Raw genomic sequence first — 21,566 nt, 5'->3', positions numbered from 1 at the left:
CCTTTAATCCACGCGGCGGACTGCGTGACACTGCTGCTACCGCTCTGGAGGAAAGGGCAAGTGCATGCCCGCATTCGAGACGAGGACTGACTCCCCTGGGGAGACTCCAGAAGTACCCCAAGATCCATGTCAGCACTGGAGAGGAATCCTCAGGTTCCGGCCCCGACTCCACACAAGGTCTTAGGCCCCGGCATCGACGGGAGAGGAATCCCGAGACGACCCCGAGGAACTCGCATGGGGACTGGCCTTTCCTGAGGCCACCAGAGCGGGTCCCTGAGGTCCCCGTCGTAAGTCGAGAGCACCTGCCGCAACTCGAGAAAATCCAGGAGGTTTTGCCCTCCAGGCGAGATGAGGCCCATTTCCGCTGAGGCTTCTCGAGGCCAATAACATCTAACCACTGGAACTTCCAAAGGGTCCTTCACACCCTTGCTGCAACTCAAGAACTTCCCCGACATACCCGTCTCCACTCGAGAGGAAGCACGTGGGGTCACGCACACATCCAGGGGAGCCCCGTTTCCGCCTCCTAGCTCGAGATGAGGGATCCTTTCCCTGTTTCGTAGGGAAAGAATTCCCGGCGTTCCCGTCGCATCTCAAGAGGAGGCGCTCTCCACAGGAAAGGCGAGAGGAACTCCAGGGTCATGCCACCATTCCAAGAGTCCCCCAGATGTGTCAGTCCATTCCAGAGGAACCTGTTTTCCCTGCACTGCCTTGACGTTCAAGCCGAGGATCGACTCCCACCACGTGTGCACGTGGGACAGCCCTGTGGGAAAGCCTCGTGGGAAAGCCTCGTGGGAAAGACTCGAGGGAAAACCATAGATCCTTTGATCCATGCGGCGGACTGCGTGACACTGCTGCTACCGCTCTGGAGGAAAGCACAAGTGCATGCCCGCATTCGAGACGAGGACTGACTCCCCTGGGGAGACTCCAGAAGTACCCCAAGATCCATGTCAGCACTGGAGAGGAATGCTCAGGTTCCGGCCCCGACTCCACACAAGGTCTTAGGCCCCGGCATCGACGGGAGAGGAATCCCGAGACGCCCCCGAGGAACTCGCATGGGGACTGGCCTTTCCTGAGGCCACCAGAGCGGGTCCCTGAGGTCCCCGTCGTAAGTCGAGAGCACCTGCCGCAACTCGAGAAAATCCAGGAGGTTTTGCCCTACAGGCGAGATGAGGCCCATTTCCGCTGAGGCTTCTCGAGGCCAATGACATCTAACCACTGGAACTTCCAAAGGGTCCTTCACACCCTTGATGCAACTCAAGAACTTCCCCGACATACCCGTCTCCACTCGAGAGGAAGCACGTGGGGTCCCTCACACATCCAGGGGAGCCCCGTTTCCGCCTCCTAGCTCGAGATGAGGGATTCTTCCCTTTTTCGTAGGGAAAGAATTCCCGGCGTTCCAGTCGCATCTCAAGAGGAGGCGCTCTCCACAGGAAAGGCGAGAGGAACTCCAGGGTCGTGCCACCATTCCAAGAGTCCCCCAGATGTGTCAGTCCATTCCAGAGGAACCTGTTTTCCCTGCACTGCCTTGACGTTCAAGCCGAGGATCGACTCCCACCACGTGTGCACGTGGGACAGCCCTGTGGGAAAGCCTCGTGGGAAAGCCTCGTGGGAAAGACTCGAGGGAAAACCATAGATCCTTTGATGCACGCGGCGGACTGCGTGACACTGCTGCTACCGCTCTGGAGGAAAGCGCAAGTGCATGCCCGCATTCGAGACGAGGACTGACTCCCCTGGGGAGACTCCAGAAGTACCCCAAGATCCATGTCAGCACTGGAGAGGAATCCTCAGGTTCCGGCCCCGACTCCACACAAGGTCTTAGTCCCCGGCATCGACGGGAGAGGAATCCCGAGAGGCCCCCGAGGAACTCGCATGGGGACTGGCCTTTCCTGAGGACACCAGAGCGGGTCCCTGAGGTCCCCGTCGTAAGTCGAGAGCACCTGCCGCAACTAGAGAAAATCCAGGAGGTTTTGCCCTCCAGGCGAGATGAGGCCCATTTCCGCTGAGGCTTCTCGAGGCCAATCATATCTAACCACTGGAACTTCCAAAGGGTCCTTCACACCCTTGCTGCAACTCAAGAACTTCCCCGACATACCCGTCTGCTCTCGAGAGGAAGCACGTGGTGTCCCGCACACATCCAGGGGAGCCCCGTTTCCGCCTCCTAGCTCGAGATGAGGGATCCTTTCCCTGTTTCGTAGGGAAAGAATTCCCGGCGTTCCCGTCGCATCTCAAGAGGAGGCGCTCTCCACAGGAAAGGCGAGAGGAACTCCAGGGTCATGCCACCATTCCAAGAGTCCCCCAGATGTGTCAGTCCATTCCAGAGGAACCTGTTTTCCCTGCACTGCCTTGACGTTCAAGCCGAGGATCCACTCCCACCACGTGTGCACGTGGGACAGCCCTGTGGGAAAGCCTCGTGGGAAAGCCTCGTGGGAAAGACTCGAGGGAAAACCATAGATCCTTTGATCCACGCGGCGGACTGCGTGACACTGCTGCTACCGCTCTGGAGGAAAGCGCAAGTGCATGCCCGCATTCGAGACGAGGACTGACTCCCCTGGGGAGACTCCAGAAGTACCCCAAGATCCATGTCAGCACGGGAGAGGAATCCTCAGGTTCCGGTCCAGACTCCACACAAGGTCTTAGGCCCCGGCATCGACGGGAGAGGAATCCCGAGAGGCCCCCGAGGAACTCGCATGGGGACTGGCCTTTCCTGAGGCCACCAGAGCGGGTCCCTGAGGTCCCCGTCGTAAGTCGAGAGCACCTGCCGCAACTCGAGAAAATCCAGGAGGTTTTGCCCTCCAGGCGAGATGAGGCCCATTTCCGCTGAGGCTTCTCGAGGCCAATCACATCTAACCACTGGAACTTCCAAAGGGTCCTTCACACCCTTGCTGCAACTCAAGAAGTTCCCCGACATACCCGTCTCCACTCGAGAGGAAGCACGTGGGTCCCGCACACATCCAGGGGAGCCCCGTTTCCGCCTCCTAGCTCGAGATGAGGGATCCTTTCCCTGTTTCGTAGGGAAAGAATTCCCGGCGTTCCCGTCGCATCTCAAGAGGAGGCGCTCTCCACAGGAAAGGCGAGAGGAACTCCAATGTCGTGACACCATTCCAAGAGACCCCCAGATGTGTCAGTCCATTCCAGAGGAACCTGTTTTCCCTGCACTGCCTTGACGTTCAAGCCGAGGATCCACTCCCACCACGTGTGCACGTGGGACAGCCCTGTGGGAAAGCCTCGTGGGAAAGCCTCGTGGGAAAGACTGGAGGGAAAAACATAGATCCTTTGATCCACGAGGCGGACTGCGTGACAATGCTGCTACCGCTCTGGAGGAAAGCGCAAGTGCATGCCCGCATTCGAGACGAGGACTGACTCCCCTGGGGAGACTCCAGAAGTACCCCAAGATCCATGTCAGCACTGGAGAGGAATCCTCAGGTTCCGGCCCCGACTCCACACGGTCTTAGGCCCCGGCATCGACGGGAGAGGAATCCCGAGAGGCCCCCGAGGAACTCGCATGGGGACTGGCCTTTCCTGAGGCCACCAGAGCGGGTCCCTGTGGTCCCCGTCGTAAGTCGAGAGCACCTGCCGCAACTCGAGAAAATCCAGGAGGTTTTGCCCTCCAGGCGAGATGAGGCCCATTTCCGCTGAGGCTTCTCGAGGCCAATCACATCTAACCAATGGAACTTCCAAAGGGTCCTTCACACCCTTGCTGCAACTCAAGAAGTTCCCCGACACACCCGTCTGCACTCGAGAGGAAGCTCGTGGTGTCCCGCACACATCCAGGGGAGCCCCGTTTCCGCCTTCTAGCTCGAGATGAGGGATCCTTCCCGTTTCGTAGGGAAAGAATTCCCGGCGTTTCCGTCGCATCTCAAGAGGAGGCGCTCTCCACAGGAAAGGCGAAAGGAACTCCAGGGTCATGCCACCATTCCAAGAGTCCCCCAGATGTGTCAGTCCATTCCAGAGGAACCTGTTTTCCCTGCACTGCCTTGACGTTCAAGCCGAGGATCGACTCCCACCACGTGTGCCCGTGGGACAGCCCTGTGGGAAAGCCTCGTGGGAAAGCCTCGTGGGAAAGACTCGAGGGAAAACCATAGATCCTTTGATCCACGTGGCGGACTGCGTGACACTGCTGCTACCGCTCTGGAGGAAAGCGCAAGTGCATGCCCGCATTCGAGACGAGGACTGACTCCCCTGGGGAGACTCCAGATGTACCCCAAGATCCATGTCAGCACTGGAGAGGAATCCTCAGGTTCCGGTCCCGACTCCACACAAAGTCTTAGGCCCCGGCATCCACGGGAGAGGAATCCCGAGAGGCCCCCGAGGAACTCGCATGGGGACTGGCCTTTCCTGAGGCCACCAGAGCGGGTCCCTGAGGTCCCCGTCGTAAGTCGAGAGCACCTGCCCCAACTCGAGAAAATCCAGGAGGTTTTGCCCTCCAGGCGAGATGAGGCCCATTTCCGCTGAGGCTTCTCGAGGCCAATCACATCTAACCACTGGAACTTCCAAAGGGTCCTTCACACCATTGCTGCAACTCAAGAAGTTCCCCGACATACCCGTCTTCACTCGAGAGGAAGCACGTGGGGTCCCGCACACATCCAGGGGAGCCCCGTTTCCGCCTCCTAGCTCGAGATGAGGGATCCTTTCCCTTTTTCGTAGGGAAAGAATTCCGGGCGTTCCCGTCGCATCTCAAGAGGAGGCGCTCTCCACAGGAAAGGCGAGAGGAACTCCAGGGTCGTGCCACAATTCCAAGAGTCCCCCAGATGTGTCAGTCCATTCCAGAGGAACCTGTTTTCCCTGCACTGCCTTGACGTTCAAGCCGAGGATCGACTCCCACCACGTGTGCCCGAGGGATAGCCCTGTGGGAAAGCCTTGTGGGAAAGCCTCATGGGAAAGACTCGAGGGAAAACCATAGATCCTTTGATCCACGCGGCGGACTGCGTGACACTGCTGCTACCGCTCTGGAGGAAAGCGCAAGTGCATGCCCGCATTCGAGTCGAGGACTGACTCCCCTGGGGAGACTCCAGAAGTACCCCAAGATCCATGTCAGCACTGGAGAAGAATCCTCAGGTTCCGGCCCCGACTCCACACAAGGTCTTAGGCCCCGGCATCGACGGGAGAGGAATCCCGAGAGGCCCCCGAGGAACTCGCATGGGGACTGGCCTTTCCTGAGGCCACCAGAGCGGGTCCCTGAGGTCCCCGTCGTAAGTCGAGAGCACCTGCCGCAACTCGAGAAAATCCAGGAGGTTTTGCCCTCCAGGCGAGATGAGGCCCATTTCCGCTGAGGCTTCTCGAGGCCAATCACATCTAACCACTGGAACTTCCAAAGGGTCCTTCACACCCTTGCTGCAACTCAAGAACTTCCCCGACATACCCGTCTCCACTCGAGAGGAAGCACGTGGGGTCACGCACACATCCAGGGGAGCCCCGTTTCCGCCTCCTAGCTCGAGATGAGGGATCCTTTCCCTGTTTCGTAGGGAAAGAATTCCCGGCGTTCCCGTCGCATCTCAAGAGGAGGCGCTCTCCACAGGAAAGGCGAGAGGAACTCCAGGGTCATGCCACCATTCCAAGAGTCCCCCAGATGTGTCAGTCCATTCCAGAGGAACCTGTTTTCCCTGCACTGCCTTGACGTTCAAGCCGAGGATCGACTCCCACCACGTGTGCACGTGGGACAGCCCTGTGGGAAAGCCTCGTGGGAAAGCCTCGTAGGAAAGACTCGAGGGAAAACCATAGATCCTTTGATCCATGCGGCGGACAGCGTGACACTGCTGCTACCGCTCTGGAGGAAAGCACAAGTGCATGCCCGCATTCGAGACGAGGACTGACTCCCCTGGGGAGACTCCAGAAGTACCCTAAGATCCATGTCAGCACTGGAGAGGAATGCTCAGGTTCCGGCCCCGACTCCACACAAGGTCTTAGGCCCCGGCATCGACGGGAGAGGAATCCCGAGAGGCCCCCGAGGAACTCGCATGGGGACTGGCCTTTCCTGAGGCCACCAGAGCGGGTCCCTGATGTCCCCGTCGTAAGTCGAGAGCACCTGCCGCAACTCGAGAAAATCCAGGAGGTTTTGCCCTCCAGGCGAGATGAGGCCCATTTCCGCTGAGGCTTCTCGAGGCCAATGACATTTAACCACTGGAACTTCCAAAGGGTCCTTCACACCCTTGATGCAACTCAAGAACTTCCCCGACATACCCGTCTCCACTCGAGAGGAAGCACGTGGGGTCCCTCACACATCCAGGGGAGCCCCGTTTCCGCCTCCTAGCTCGAGATGAGGGATTCTTCCCTTTTTCGTAGGGAAAGAATTCCCGGCGTTCCAGTCGCATCTCAAGAGGAGGCGCTCTCCACAGGAAAGGCGAGAGGAACTCCAGGGTCGTGCCACCATTCCAAGAGTCCCCCAGATGTGTCAGTCCATTCCAGAGGAACCTGTTTTCCCTGCACTGCCTTGACGTTCAAGCCGAGGATCGACTCCCACCACGTGTGCACGTGGGACAGCCCTGTGGGAAAGCCTCGTGGGAAAGCCTCGTGGGAAAGACTCGAGGGAAAACCATAGATCCTTTGATCCACGCGGCGGACTGCGTGACACTGCTGCTACCGCTCTGGAGGAAAGCGCAAGTGCATGCCCGCATTCGAGACGAGGACTGACTCCCCTGGGGAGACTCCAGAAGTACCCCAAGATCCATGTCAGCACTGGAGAGGAATCCTCAGGTTCCGGCCCCGACTCCACACAAGGTCTTAGTCCCCGGCATCGACGGGAGAGGAATCCCGAGAGGCCCCCGAGGAACTCGCATGGGGACTGGCCTTTCCTGAGGACACCAGAGCGGGTCCCTGAGGTCCCCGTCGTAAGTCGAGAGCACCTGCCGCAACTCGAGAAAATCCAGGAGGTTTTGCCCTCCAGGCGAGATGAGGCCCATTTCCGCTGAGGCTTCTCGAGGCCAATCATATCTAACCACTGGAACTTCCAAAGGGTCCTTCACACCCTTGCTGCAACTCAAGAACTTCCCCGACATACCCGTCTGCTCTCGAGAGGAAGCACGTGGTGTCCCGCACACATCCAGGGGAGCCCCGTTTCCGCCTCCTAGCTCGAGATGAGGGATCCTTTCCCTGTTTCGTAGGGAAAGAATTCCCGGCGTTCCCGTCGCATCTCAAGAGGAGGCGCTCTCCACAGGAAAGGCGAGAGGAACTCCAGGGTCATGCCACCATTCCAAGAGTCCCCCAGATGTGTCAGTCCATTCCAGAGGAACCTGTTTTCCCTGCACTGCCTTGACGTTCAAGCCGAGGATCGACTCCCACCACGTGTGCACGTGGGACAGCCCTGTGGGAAAGCCTCGTGGGAAAGCCTCGTGGGAAAGACTCGAGGGAAAACCATAGATCCTTTGATCCACGCGGCGGACTGCGTGACACTGCTGCTACCGCTCTGGAGGAAAGCGCAAGTGCATGCCCGCATTCGAGACGAGGACTGACTCCCCTGGGGAGACTCCAGAAGTACCCCAAGATCCATGTCAGCACGGGAGAGGAATCCTCAGGTTCCGGCCCCGACTCCACACAAGGTCTTAGGCCCCGGCATCGACGGGAGAGGAATCCCGAGAGGCCCCCGAGGAACTCGCATGGGGACTGGCCTTTCCTGAGGCCACCAGAGCGGGTCCCTGAGGTCCCCGTCGTAAGTCGAGAGCACCTGCCGCAACTCGAGAAAATCCAGGAGGTTTTGCCCTCCAGGCGAGATGAGGCCCATTTCCGCTGAGGCTTCTCGAGGCCAATCACATCTAACCACTGGAACTTCCAAAGGGTCCTTCACACCCTTGCTGCAACTCAAGAAGTTCCCCGACATACCCGTCTCCACTCGAGAGGAAGCACGTGGGTCCCGCACACATCCAGGGGAGCCCCGTTTCCGCCTCCTAGCTCGAGATGAGGGATCCTTTCCCTGTTTCGTAGGGAAAGAATTCCCGGCGTTCCCGTCGCATCTCAAGAGGAGGCGCTCTCCACAGGAAAGGCGAGAGGAACTCCAGGGTCATGCCACCATTCCAAGAGTCCCCCAGATGTGTCAGTCCATTCCAGAGGAACCTGTTTTCCCTGCACTGCCTTGACGTTCAAGCCGAGGATCGACTCCCACCACGTGTGAACGTGGGACAGCCCTGTGGGAAAGCCTCGTGGGAAAGCCTCCTGGGAAAGACTCGAGGGAAAACCATAGATCCTTTGATCCACGCGGCGTACTGCGTGACACTGCTGCTACTGCTCTGGAGGAAAGCGCAAGTGCATGCCCGCATTCGAAACGAGGACTGACTCCCCTGGGGAGACTCCAGACGTACCCCAAGATCCATGTCAGCACGGGAGAAGAATCCTCAGATTCCGGCCCCGACTCCACACAAGGACTTAGGCCCCGGCATCGACGGGAGAGGAATCCCGAGAGGCCCCCAAGGAACTCGCATGGGGACTGGCCTTTCCTGAGGCCACCAGAGCGGGTCCCTGAGGTCCCCGTCGTAAGTCGAGAGCACCTGCCACAACTCGAGAAAATCCAGGAGGTTTTGCCCTCCAGGCGAGATGAGGCCCATTTCCGCTGAGGCTTCTCGAGGCCAATCACATCTAACCACTGGAACTTCCAAAGGGTCCTTCACACCCTTGCTGCAACTCAAGAAGTTCCCCGACACACCCGTCTGCACTCGAGAGGAAGCACGTGGGTCCCGCACACATCCAGATGAGCCCTGTTTCCGCCTCCTAGCTCGAGATGAGGGATCCTTTCCCTGTTTCGTAGGGAAAGAATTCCCGGCGTTCCCGTCGCATGTCAAGAGGAGGCGCTCTCCACAGGAAAGGCGAGAGGAACTCCAGGGTCGTGACACCATTCCAAGAGTCCCCCAGATGTGTCAGTCCATTCCGGAGGAACCTGTTTTCCCTGCACTGCCTTGACGTTCAAGCCGAGGATCGACTCCCACCACGTGTGCACGTGGGACAGCCCTGTGGGAAAGCCTCGTGGGAAAGCCTCGTGGGAAAGACTCGAGGTAAAACCATAGATCCTTTGATCCTCGCGGCGGACTGGGTGACACTGCTGCTACCGCTCTGGAGGAAAGCGCAAGTGCATGACCGCATTCGAGACGAGGACTGACTCCCCTGGGGAGACTCCAGAAGTACCCCAAGATCCATGTCAGCACTGGAGAGGAATCCTCAGGTTCCGGTCCCGACTCCACACAAGGTCTTAGGCCCCGGCATCCACGGGAGAGGAATCCCGAGAGGCCCCCGAGGAACTCGCATGGGGACTGGCCTTTCCTGAGGCCACCAGAGCGGGTCCCTTAGGTCCCCGTCGTAAGTCGAGAGCACCTGCCGCAACTCGAGAAAATCCAGGAGGTTTTGCCCTCCAGGCGAGATGAGGCCCATTTCCGCTGAGGCTTCTCGAGGCCAATCACATCTAACCACTGGAACTTCCAAAGGGTCCTTCACACCCTTGCTGCAACTCAAGAAGTTCCCCGACATACCCGTCTTCACTCGAGAGGAAGCACGTGGGGTCCCGCACACATCCAGGGGAGCCCCGTTTCCGCCTCCTAGCTCGAGATGAGGGATCCTTTCCCTGTTTCGTAGGGAAAGAATTCCCGGCGTTCCCGTCGCATCTCAAGAGGAGGCGCTCTCCACAGGAAAGGCGAGAGGAACTCCAGGGTCGTGCCACCATTCCAAGAGTCCCCCAGATGTGTCAGTCCATTCCAGAGGAACCTGTTTTCCCTGCACTGCCTTGACGTTGAAGCCGAGGATCGAATCCCACCACGTGTGCACGTGGGACAGCCCTGTGGGAAAGCCTCGTGGGAAAGCCTCGTGGGCAAGACTCGAGGGAAAACCATAGATCCTTTGATCCACGCGGCGGACTGCGTGACACTGCTGCTACCGCTCTGGAGGAAAGCGCAAGTGCATGCCCGCATTCGAGACGAGGACTGACTCCCCTGGGGAGACTCCAGAAGTACCCCAAGATCCATGTCAGCACTGGAGAGGAATCCTCAGGTTCCGGCCCCGACTCCACACAAGGTCTTAGGCCCCGGCATCGATGGGAGAGGAATCCCGAGAGGCCCCCGAGGAACTCGCATGGGGCCTGGCCTTTTCTGAGGCCACCAGAGCGGGTCCCTGAGGTCCCCGTCGTAAGTCGAGAGCACCTGCCGCAACTCGAGAAAATCCAGGAGGTTTTGCCCTCCAGGCGAGATGAGGCCCATTTCCGCTGAGGCTTCTCGAGGTCAATCACATCTAACCACTGGAACTTCCAAAGGGTCCTTCACACCCTTGCTGCAACTCAAGAAGTTCCCCGACATACCCGTCTGCACTCGAGAGGAAGCACGTGGTGTCCCGCACACATCCAGGGGAGCCCCGTTTCCGCCTCCTAGCTCGAGATGAGGGATCCTTTCCCTGTTTCGTAGGGAAAGAATTCCCGGCGTTCCCGTCGCATCTCAAGAGGAGGCCCTCTCCACAGGAAAGGCGAGAGGAACTCCAGGGTCATGCCACCATTCCAAGAGTACCCCAGATGTGTCAGTCCATTCCAGAGGAACCTGTTTTCCCTGCACTGCCTTGACGTTCAAGCCGAGGATCGACTCCCACCACGTGTGCACGTGGGACAGCCCTGTGGGAAAGCCTCGTGGGAAAGCCTCGTGGGAAAGACTCGAGGGAAAACCATAGATCCTTTGATCCACGCGGCGGACTGCGTGACACTGCTGCTACCGCTCTGGAGGAAAGCGCAAGTGCATGCCCGCATTCGAGACGAGGACTGACTCCCCTGGGGAGACTCCAGAAGTACCCCAAGATCCATGTCAGCACTGGAGAGGAATCCTCAGGTTCCGGCCCCGACTCCACACAAGGTCTTAGGCCCCGGCATCGACGGGAGAGGAATCCCGAGAGGCCCCCGAGGAACTCGCATGGGGACTGGCCTTTTCTGAGGCCACCAGAGCGGGTTCCTGAAGTCCCCGTCGTAAGTCGAGAGCACCTGCCGCAACTCGAGAAAATCCAGGAGGTTTTGCCCTCCAGGCGAGATGAGGCCCATTTCCGCTGAGGCTTCTCGAGGCCAATCACATCTAACCACTGGAACTTCCAAAGGGTCCTTCACACCCTTGCTGCAACTCAAGAAGTTCCCCGACATACCCGTCTCCACTCGAGAGGAAGCACGTGGTGTCCCGCACACATCCAGGGGAGCCCCGTTTCCGCCTCCTAGCTCGAGATGAGGGATCCTTTCCCTGTTTCGTAGGGAAAGAATTCCCGGCGTTCCCGTCGCATCTCAAGAGGAGGCGCTCTCCACAGGAAAGGCGAGAGGAACTCCAGGGTCGTGCCACCATTCCAAGAGTCCCCCAGATGTGTCAGTCCTTTCCAGAGGAACCTGTTTTCCCTGCACTGCCTTGACGTTCAAGCCGAGGATCGACTCCCACCACGTGTGCACGTGGGACAGCCCTGTGGGAAAGCCTCGTGGGAAAGCCTCGTGGGAAAGACTGGAGGGAAAAACATAGATCCTTTGATCCACGCGGCGGACTGCGTGACACTGCTGCTACCGCTCTGGAGGAAAGCGCAAGTGCATGCCCGCATTCGAGACGAGGACTGACTCCCCTGGGGAGACTCCAGAAGTACCCCAAGATCCATGTCAGCACTGGAGAGGAATCCTCAGGTTCCGGCCCCGACTCCACACAAGGTCTTAGGCCCCGGCATCGACGGGAGAGGAATCCCGAGAGGCCCCCGAGGAACTCGCATGGGGACTGGCCTTTCCTGAGGCCACCAGAGCGGGTCCCTGAGGTCCCCGTCGTAAGTCGAGAGCACCTGCCGCAACTCGAGAAAATCCAGGAGGTTTTGCCCTCCAGGCGAGATGAGGCCCATTTCCGCTGAGGCTTCTCGAGGCCAATCACATCTAACCACTGGAAATTCCAAAGGGTCCTTCACACCCTTGCTGCAACTCAAGAAGTTCCCCGACATACCCGTCTGCACTCGAGAGGAAGCTCGTGGTGTCCCGCACACATCCAGGGGAGCCCCGTTTCCGCCTCCTAGCTCGAGATGAGGGATCATTCCCGTTTCGTAGGGAAAGAATTCCCGGCGTTTCCGTCGCATCTCAAGAGGAGGCGCTCTCCACAGGAAAGGCGAGAGGAACTCCAGGGTCATGCCACCATTCCAAGAGTCCCCCAGATGTGTCAGTCCATTCCAGAGGAACCTGTTTTCCCTGCACTGCCTTGACGTTCAAGCCGAGGATCGACTCCCACCACGTGTGCCCGTGGGACAGCCCTGTGGGAAAGCCTCGTGGGAAAGCCTCGTGGGAAAGACTCGAGGGAAAACCATAGATCCTTTGATCCACGTGGCGGACTGCGTGACACTGCTGCTACCGCTCTGGAGGAAAGCGCAAGTGCATGCCCGCATTCGAGACGAGGACTGACTCCCCTGGGGAGACTCCAGAAGTACCCCAAGATCCATGTCAGCACTGGAGAGGAATCCTCAGGTTCCGGTCCCGACTCCACACAAAGTCTTAGGCCCCGGCATCCACGGGAGAGGAATCCCGAGAGGCCCCCGAGGAACTCGCATGGGGACTGGCCTTTCCTGAGGCCACCAGAGCGGGTCCCTGAGGTCCCCGTCGTAAGTCGAGAGCACCTGCCGCAACTCGAGAAAATCCAGGAGGTTTTGCCCTCCAGGCGAGATGAGGCCCATTTCCGCTGAGGCTTCTCCAGGCCAATCACATCTAACCACTGGAACTTCCAAAGGGTCCTTCACACCATTGCTGCAACTCAAGAAGTTCCCCGACATACCCGTCTTCACTCGAGAGGAAGCACGTGGGGTCCCGCACACATCCAGGGGAGACCCGTTTCCGCCTCCTAGCTCGAGATGAGGGATCCTTTCCCTTTTTCGTAGGGAAAGAATTCCCGGCGTTCCCGTCGCATCTCATGAGGAGGCGCTCTCCACAGGAAAGGCGAGAGGAACTCCAGGGTCGTGCCACCATTCCAAGAGTCCCCCAGATGTGTCAGTCCATTCCAGAGGAACCTGTTTTCCCTGCACTGCCTTGACGTTCAAGCCGAGGATCGACTCCCACCACGTGTGCCCGAGGGACAGCCCTGTGGGAAAGCCTTGTGGGAAAGCCTCATGGGAAAGACTCGAGGGAAAACCATAGATCCTTTGATCCACGCGGCGGACTGCGTGACACTGCTGCTACCGCTCTGGAGGAAAACACAAGTGCATGCCCGCATTCGAGACGAGGACTGACTCCCCTGGGGAGACTCCAGAAGTACCCCAAGATCCATGTCAGCACTGGAGAGGAATCCTCAGGTTCCGGCCCCGACTCCACACAAGGTCTTAGGCCCCGGCATCGACGGGAGAGGAATCCCGAGAGGCCCCCGAGGAACTCGCATGGGGACTGGCCTTTCCTGAGGCCACCAGAGCGGGTCCCTGAGGTCCCCGTCGTAAGTCGAGAGCACCTGCCGCAACTGGAGAAAATCCAGGAGGTTTTGCCCTCCAGGCGAGATGAGGCCCATTTCCGCTGAGGCTTCTCAAGGCCAATCACATCTAACCACTGGAACTTCCAAAGGGTCCTTCACACCCTTGCTGCAACTCAAGAAGTTCCCCGACATACCCGTCTCCACTCGAGAGGAAGCACGTGGGGTCCCGCACACATCCAGGCGAGCCCCGTTTCCGCCTCCTAGCTCGAGATGAGGGATCCTTTCCCTGTTTCGTAGGGAAAGAATTCCCTGCGTTCCCGTCGCATATCAAGAGGAGGCGCTCTCCACAGGAAAGGCGAGAGGAACTCCAGGGTCGTGCCACCATTCCAAGAGTCCCCCAGATGTGTCAGTCCATTCCAGAGGAACCTGTTTTCCCTGCACTGCCTTGACGTTCAAGCCGAGGATCGACTCCCACCACGTGTGCACGTGGGACAGCCCTGTGGGAAAGCCTCGTGGGAAAGACTCGTGGGAAAGACTCGAGGGAAAACCATAGATCCTTTGATCCACGCGGCGGACTGCGTGACACTGCTGCTACCGCTCTGGAGGAAAGCGCAAGTGCATGCCCGCATTCGAGACGAGGACTGACTCCCCTGGGGAGACTCCAGAAGTACCCCAAGATCCATGTCAGCACTGGAGAGGAATCCTCAGGTTCCGGCCCCGACTCCACACAAGGTCTTAGGCCCCGGCATCGACGGGAGAGGAATCCCGAGAGGCCCCCGAGGAACTCGCATGGGGACTGGCCTTTCCTGAGGCCACCAGAGCGGGTCCCTGAGGTCCCCGTCGTAAGTCGAGAGCACCTGCCGCAACTCGAGAAAATCCAGGAGGTTTTGCCCTCCAGGCGAGATGAGGCCCATTTCCGCTGAGGCTTCTCGAGGCCAATCACATCTAACCACTGGAACTTCCAAAGGGTCCTTCACACCCTTGCTGCAACTCAAGAAGTTCCCCGACATACCCGTCTGCACTCGAGAGGAAGCACGTGGTGTCCCGCACACATCCAGGGGAGCCCCGTTTCCGCCTCCTAGCTCGAGATGAGGGATCCTTTCCCTGTTTCGTAGGGAAAGAATTCCCGGCGTTCCCGTCGCATCTCAAGAGGAGGCGCTCTCCACAGGAAAGGCGAGAGGAACTCCAATGTCGTGACACCATTCCAAGAGTCCCCCAGATGTGTCAGTCCATTCCAGAGGAACCTGTTTTCCCTGCACTGCCTTGACGTTCAAGCCGAGGATCCACTCCCACCACGTGTGCACGTGGGACAGCCCTGTGGGAAAGCCTCGTGGGAAAGCCTCGTGGGAAAGACTGGAGGGAAAAACATAGATCCTTTGATCCACGAGGCGGACTGCGTGACACTGCTGCTACCGCTCTGGAGGAAAGCGCAAGTGCATGCCCGCATTCGAGACGAGGACTGACTCCCCTGGGGAGACTCCAGAAGTACCCCAAGATCCATGTCAGCACTGGAGAGGAATCCTCAGGTTCCGGTCCCGACTCCACACAAGGTCTTAGGCCCCGGCATCGACGGGAGAGGAATCCCGAGAGGCCCCCGAGGAACTCGCATGGGGACTGGCCTTTCCTGAGGCCACCAGAGCGGGTCCCTGTGGTCCCCGTCGTAAGTCGAGAGCACCTGCCGCAACTCGAGAAAATCCAGGAGGTTTTGCCCTCCAGGCGAGATGAGGCCCATTTCCGCTGAGGCTTCTCGAGGCCAATCACATCTAACCAATGGAACTTCCAAAGGGTCCTTCACACCCTTGCTGCAACTCAAGAAGTTCCCCGACACACCCGTCTGCACTCGAGAGGAAGCTCGTGGTGTCCCGCACACATCCAGGGGAGCCCCGTTTCCGCCTTCTAGCTCGAGATGAGGGATCCTTCCCGTTTCGTAGGGAAAGAATTCCCGGCGTTTCCGTCGCATCTCAAGAGGAGGCGCTCTCCACAGGAAAGGCGAGAGGAACTCCAGGGTCATGCCACCATTCCAAGAGTCCCCCAGATGTGTCAGTCCATTCCAGAGGAACCTGTTTTCCCTGCACTGCCTTGACGTTCAAGCCGAGGATCGACTCCCACCACGTGTGCCCGTGGGACAGCCCTGTGGGAAAGCCTCGTGGGAAAGCCTCGTGGGAAAGACTCGAGGGAAAACCATAGATCCTTTGATCCACGTGGCGGACTGCGTGACACTGCTGCTACCGCTCTGGAGGAAAGCGCAAGTGCATGCCCGCATTCGAGACGAGGACTGACTCCCCTGGGGAGACTTCAGATGTACCCCAAGATCCATGTCAGCACTGGAGAGGAATCCTCAGGTTCCGGTCCCGACTCCACACAAAGTCTTAGGCCCCGGCATCCACGGGAGAGGAATCCCGAGAGGCCCCCGAGGAAGTCGCATGGGGACTGGCCTTTCCTGAGGCCACCAGAGCGGGTCCCTGAGGTCCCCGTCGTAAGTCGAGAGCACCTGCCGCAACTCGAGAAAATCCAGGAGGTTTTGCCCTCCAGGCGAGATGAGGCCCATTTCCGCTGAGGCTTCTCCAGGCCAATCACATCTAACCACTGGAACTTCCAAAGGGTCCTTCACACCATTGCTGCAACTCAAGAAGTTCCCCGACATACCCGTCTTCACTCGAGAGGAAGCACGTGGGGTCCCGCACACATCCAGGGGAGCCCCGTTTCCGCCTCCTAGCTCGAGATGAGGGATCCTTTCCCTTTTTCGTAGGGAAAGAATTCCGGGCGTTCCCGTCGCATCTCAAGAGGAGGCGCTCTCCACAGGAAAGGCGAGAGGAACTCCAGGGTCGTGCCACAATTCCAAGAGTCCCCCAGATGTGTCAGTCCATTCCAGAGGAACCTGTTTTCCCTGCACTGCCTTGACGTTCAAGCCGAGGATCGACTCCCACCACGTGTGCCCGTGGGACAGCCCTGTGGGAAAGCCTTGTGGGAAAGCCTCATGGGAAAGACTCGAGGGAAAACCATAGATCCTTTGATCCACGCGGCGGACTGCGTGACACTGCTGCTACCGCTCTGGAGGAAAGTGCAAGTGCATGCCCGCATTCGAGACGAGGACTGACTCCCCTGGGGAGACTCCAGAAGTACCCCAAGATCCATGTCAGCACTGGAGAAGAATCCTCAGGTTCCGGCCCCGACTCCACACAAGGTCTTAGGCCCCGGCATCGACGGGAGAGGAATCCCGAGAGGCCCCCGAGGAACTCGCATGGGGACTGGCCTTTCCTGAGGCCACCAGAGCGGGTCCCTGAGGTCCCCGTCGTAAGTCGAGAGCACCTGCCGCAACTCGAGAAAATCCAGGAGGTTTTGCCCTCCAGGCGAGATGAGGCCCATTTCCGCTGAGGCTTCTCGAGGCCAATCACATCTAACCACTGGAACTTCCAAAGGGTCCTTCACACCCCTGCTGCAACTCAAGAAGTTCCCCAACATACCCGTCTCCACTCGAGAGGAAGCACGTGGGGTCCCGCACACATCCAGGGGAGCCCCGTTTCCGCCTCCTAGCTCGAGATGAGGGATCCTTCCCGTTTCGTAGGGAAAGAATTCCCGGCGTTTCCGTCGCATCTCAAGAGGAGGCGCTCTCCACAGGAAAGGCGAGAGGAACTCCAGGGTCATGCCACCATTCCAAGAGTCCCCCAGATGTGTCAGTCCATTCCAGAGGAACCTGTTTTCCCTGCACTGCCTTGACGTTCAAGCCGAGGATCGACTCCCACCACGTGTGCCCGTGGGACAGCCCTGTGGGAAAGCCTCGTGGGAGAGCCTCGTGGGAAAGACTCGAGGGAAAACCATAGATCCTTTGATCCACGTGGCGGACTGCGTGACACTGCTGCTACCGCTCTGGAGGAAAGCGCAAGTGCATGCCCGCATTCGAGACGAGGACTGACTCCCCTGGGGAGACTCCAGAAGTACCCCAAGATCCATGTCAGCACTGGAGAGGAATCCTCAGGTTCCGGTCCCGACTCCACACAAAGTCTTAGGCCCCGGCATCCACGGGAGAGGAATCCCGAGAGGCCCCCGAGGAAGTCGCATGGGGACTGGCCTTTCCTGAGGCCACCAGAGCGGGTCCCTGAGGTCCCCGTCGTAAGTCGAGAGCACCTGCCGCAACTCGAGAAAATCCAGGAGGTTTTGCCCTCCAGGCGAGATGATGCCCATTTCCGCTGAGGCTTCTCCAGGCCAATCACATCTAACCACTGGAACTTCCAAAGGGTCCTTCACACCCTTGCTGCAACTCAAGAAGTTCCCCGACATACCCGTCTCCACTCGAGAGGAAGCACGTGGGGTCCCGCACACATCCAGGGGAGCCCCGTTTCCGCCTCCTAGCTCGAGATGAGGGATCCTTTCCCTGTTTCGTAGGGAAAGAATTCCCTGCGTTCCCGTCGCATATCAAGAGGAGGCGCTCTCCACAGGAAAGGCGAGAGGAACTCCAGGGTCGTGCCACCATTCCAAGAGTCCCCCAGATGTGTCAGTCCATTCCAGAGGAACCTGTTTTCCCTGCACTGCCTTGACGTTCAAGCCGAGGATCGACTCCCACCACGTGTGCACGTGGGACAGCCCTGTGGGAAAGCCTCGTGGGAAAGACTCGTGGGAAAGACTCGAGGGAAAACCATAGATCCTTTGATCCACGCGGCGGACTGCGTGACACTGCTGCTACCGCTCTGGAGGAAAGCGCAAGTGCATGCCCGCATTCGAGACGAGGACTGACTCCCCTGGGGAGACTCCAGAAGTACCCCAAGATCCATGTCAGCACTGGAGAGGAATCCTCAGGTTCCGGCCCCGACTCCACACAAGGTCTTAGGCCCCGGCATCGACGGGAGAGGAATCCCGAGAGGCCCCCGAGGAACTCGCATGGGGACTGGCCTTTCCTGAGGCCACCAGAGCGGGTCCCTGAGGTCCCCGTCGTAAGTCGAGAGCACCTGCCGCAACTCGAGAAAATCCAGGAGGTTTTGCCCTCCAGGCGAGATGAGGCCCATTTCCGCTGAGGCTTCTCGAGGCCAATCACATCTAACCACTGGAACTTCCAAAGGGTCCTTCACACCCTTGCTGCAACTCAAGAAGTTCCCCGACATACCCGTCTCCACTCGAGAGGAAGCACGTGGGGTCCCGCACACATACAGGGGAGCCCCGTTTCCGCCTCCTAGCTCGAGATGAGGGATCCTTTCCCTGTTTCGCAGGGAAAGAATTCCCGGCGTTCCCGTCGCATCTCAAGAGGAGGCGCTCTCCACAGGAAAGGCGAGAGGAACTCCAATGTCGTGACACCATTCCAAGAGTCCCCCAGATGTGTCAGTCCATTCCAGAGGAACCTGTTTTCCCTGCACTGCCTTGACGTTCAAGCCGAGGATCGACTCCCACCACGTGTGCACGTGGGACAGCCCTGTGGGAAAGCCTCGTGGGAAAGCCTCGTGGGAAAGACTGGAGGGAAAAACATAGATCCTTTGATCCACGAGGCGGACTGCGTGACACTGCTGCTACCGCTCTGGAGGAAAGCGCAAGTGCATGCCCGCATTCGAGACGAGGACTGACTCCCCTGGGGAGAGTCCAGAAGTACCCCAAGATCCATGTCAGCACTGGAGAGGAATCCTCAGGTTCCGGCCCCGACTCCACACAAGGTCTTAGGCCCCGGCATCGACGGGAGAGGAATCCCGAGAGGCCCCCGAGGAACTCGCATGGGGACTGGCCTTTCCTGAGGCCACCAGAGCGGGTCCCTGTGGTCCCCGTCGTAAGTCGAGAGCACCTGCCGCAACTCGAGAAAATCCAGGAGGTTTTGCCCTCCAGGCGAGATGAGGCCCATTTCCGCTGAGCCTTCTCGAGGCCAATCACATCTAACCAATGGAACTTCCAAAGGGTCCTTCACACCCTTGCTGCAACTCAAGAAGTTCCCCGACACACCCGTCTGCACTCGAGAGGAAGCTCGTGGTGTCCCGCACACATCCAGGGGAGCCCCGTTTCCGCCTTCTAGCTCGAGATGAGGGATCCTTCCCGTTTCGTAGGGAAAGAATTCACGGCGTTTCCGTCGCATCTCAAGAGGAGGCGCTCTCCACAGGAAAGGCGAGAGGAACTCCAGGGTCATGCCACCATTCCAAGAGTCCCCCAGATGTGTCAGTCCATTCCAGAGGAACCTGTTTTCCCTGCACTGCCTTGACGTTCAAGCCGAGGATCGACTCCCACCACGTGTGCCCGTGGGACAGCCCTGTGGGAAAGCCTCGTGGGAAAGCCTCGTGGGAAAGACTCGAGGGAAAACCATAGATCCTTTGATCCACGTGGCGGACTGCGTGACACTGCTGCTACCGCTCTGGAGGAAAGCGCAAGTGCATGCCCGCATTCGAGACGAGGACTGACTCCCCTGGGGAGACTCCAGATGTACCCCAAGATCCATGTCAGCACTGGAGAGGAATCCTCAGGTTCCGGTCCCGACTCCACACAAAGTCTTAGGCCCCGGCATCCACGGGAGAGGAATCCCGAGAGGCCCCCGAGGAACTCGCATGGGGACTGGCCTTTCCTGAGGCCACCAGAGCGGGTCCCTGAGGTCCCCGTCGTAAGTCGAGAGCACCTGCCGCAACTCGAGAAAATCCAGGAGGTTTTGCCCTCCAGGCGAGATGAGGCCCATTTCCGCTGAGGCTTCTCCAGGCCAATCACATCTAACCACTGGAACTTCCAAAGGGTCCTTCACACCATTGCTGCAACTCAAGAAGTTCCCCGACATACCCGTCTTCACTCGAGAGGAAGCACGTGGGGTCCCGCACACATCCAGGGGAGCCCCGTTTCCGCCTCCTAGCTCGAGATGAGGGATCCTTTCCCTTTTTCGTAGGGAAAGAATTCCGGGCGTTCCCGTCGCATCTCAAGAGGAGGCGCTCTCCACAGGAAAGGCGAGAGGAACTCCAGGGTCGTGCCACCATTCCAAGAGTCCCCCAGATGTGTCAGTCCATTCCAGAGGAACCTGTTTTCCCTGCACTGCCTTGACGTTCAAGCCGAGGATCGACTCCCACCACGTGTGCCCGAGGGACAGCCCTGTGGGAAAGCCTTGTGGGAAAGCCTCATGGGAAAGACTCGAGGGAAAACCATAGATCCTTTGATCCACGCGGCGGACTGCGTGACACTGCTGCTACCGCTTTGGAGGAAAGCGCAAGTGCATGCCCGCATTCGAGACGAGGACTGACTCCCCTGGGGAGACTCCAGAAGTACCCCAAGATCCATGTCAGCACTGGAGAGGAATCCTCAGGTTCCGGCCCCGACTCCACACAAGGTCTTAGGCCCCGGCATCGACGGGAGAGGAATCCCGAGAGGCCCCCGAGGAACTCGCATGGGGACTGGCCTTTCCTGAGGCCACCAGAGCGGGTCCCTGAGGTCCCCGTCGTAAGTCGAGAGCACCTGCCGCAACTCGAGAAAATCCAGGAGGTTTTGCCCTCCAGGCGAGATGAGGCCCATTTCCGCTGAGGCTTCTCGAGGCCAATCACATCTAACCACTGGAACTTCCAAAGGGTCCTTCACACCCCTGCTGCAACTCAAGAAGTTCCCCGACATACCCGTCTCCACTCGAGAGGAAGCACGTGGGGTCCCGCACACATTCAGGGGAGCCCCGTTTCCGCCTCCTAGCTCGAGATGAGGGATCCTTTCCATGTTTCGTAGGGAAAGAATTCCCGGCGTTCCCGTCGCATCTCAAGAGGAGGCGCTCTCCACAGGAAAGGCGAGAGGAACTCCAGGGTCGTGCCACCATTCCAAGAGTCCCCCAGATGTGTCAGTCCATTCCAGAGGAACCTGTTTTCCCTGCACTGCCTTGACGTTCAAGCCGAGGATCGACTCCCACCACGTGTGCACGTGGGACAGCCCTGTGGGAAAGCCTCGTGGGAAAGACTCGTGGGAAAGACTCGAGGGAAAACCATAGATCCTTTGATCCACGCGCCGGACTGCGTGACACTGCTGCTACCGCTCTGGAGGAAAGCGCAAGTGCATGCCCGCATTCGAGACGAGGACTGACTCCCCTGGGGAGACTCCAGAAGTACCCCAAGATCCATGTCAGCACTGGAGAGGAATCCTCAGGTTCCGGCCCCGACTCCACACAAGGTCTTAGGCCCCGGCATCGACGGGAGAGGAATCCCGAGAGGCCCCCGAGGAACTCGCATGGGGACTGGCCTTTCCTGAGGCCACCAGAGCGGGTCCCTGAGGTCCCCGTCGTAAGTCGAGAGCACCTGCCGCAACTCG

This window comes from Ovis canadensis, chromosome 12 (genome assembly GCF_042477335.2).
Source record: "Ovis canadensis isolate MfBH-ARS-UI-01 breed Bighorn chromosome 12, ARS-UI_OviCan_v2, whole genome shotgun sequence".
NCBI classification, from domain to species: domain Eukaryota; kingdom Metazoa; phylum Chordata; class Mammalia; order Artiodactyla; family Bovidae; genus Ovis; species Ovis canadensis.
Note: the sequence above shows the minus strand (reverse complement) of the source record.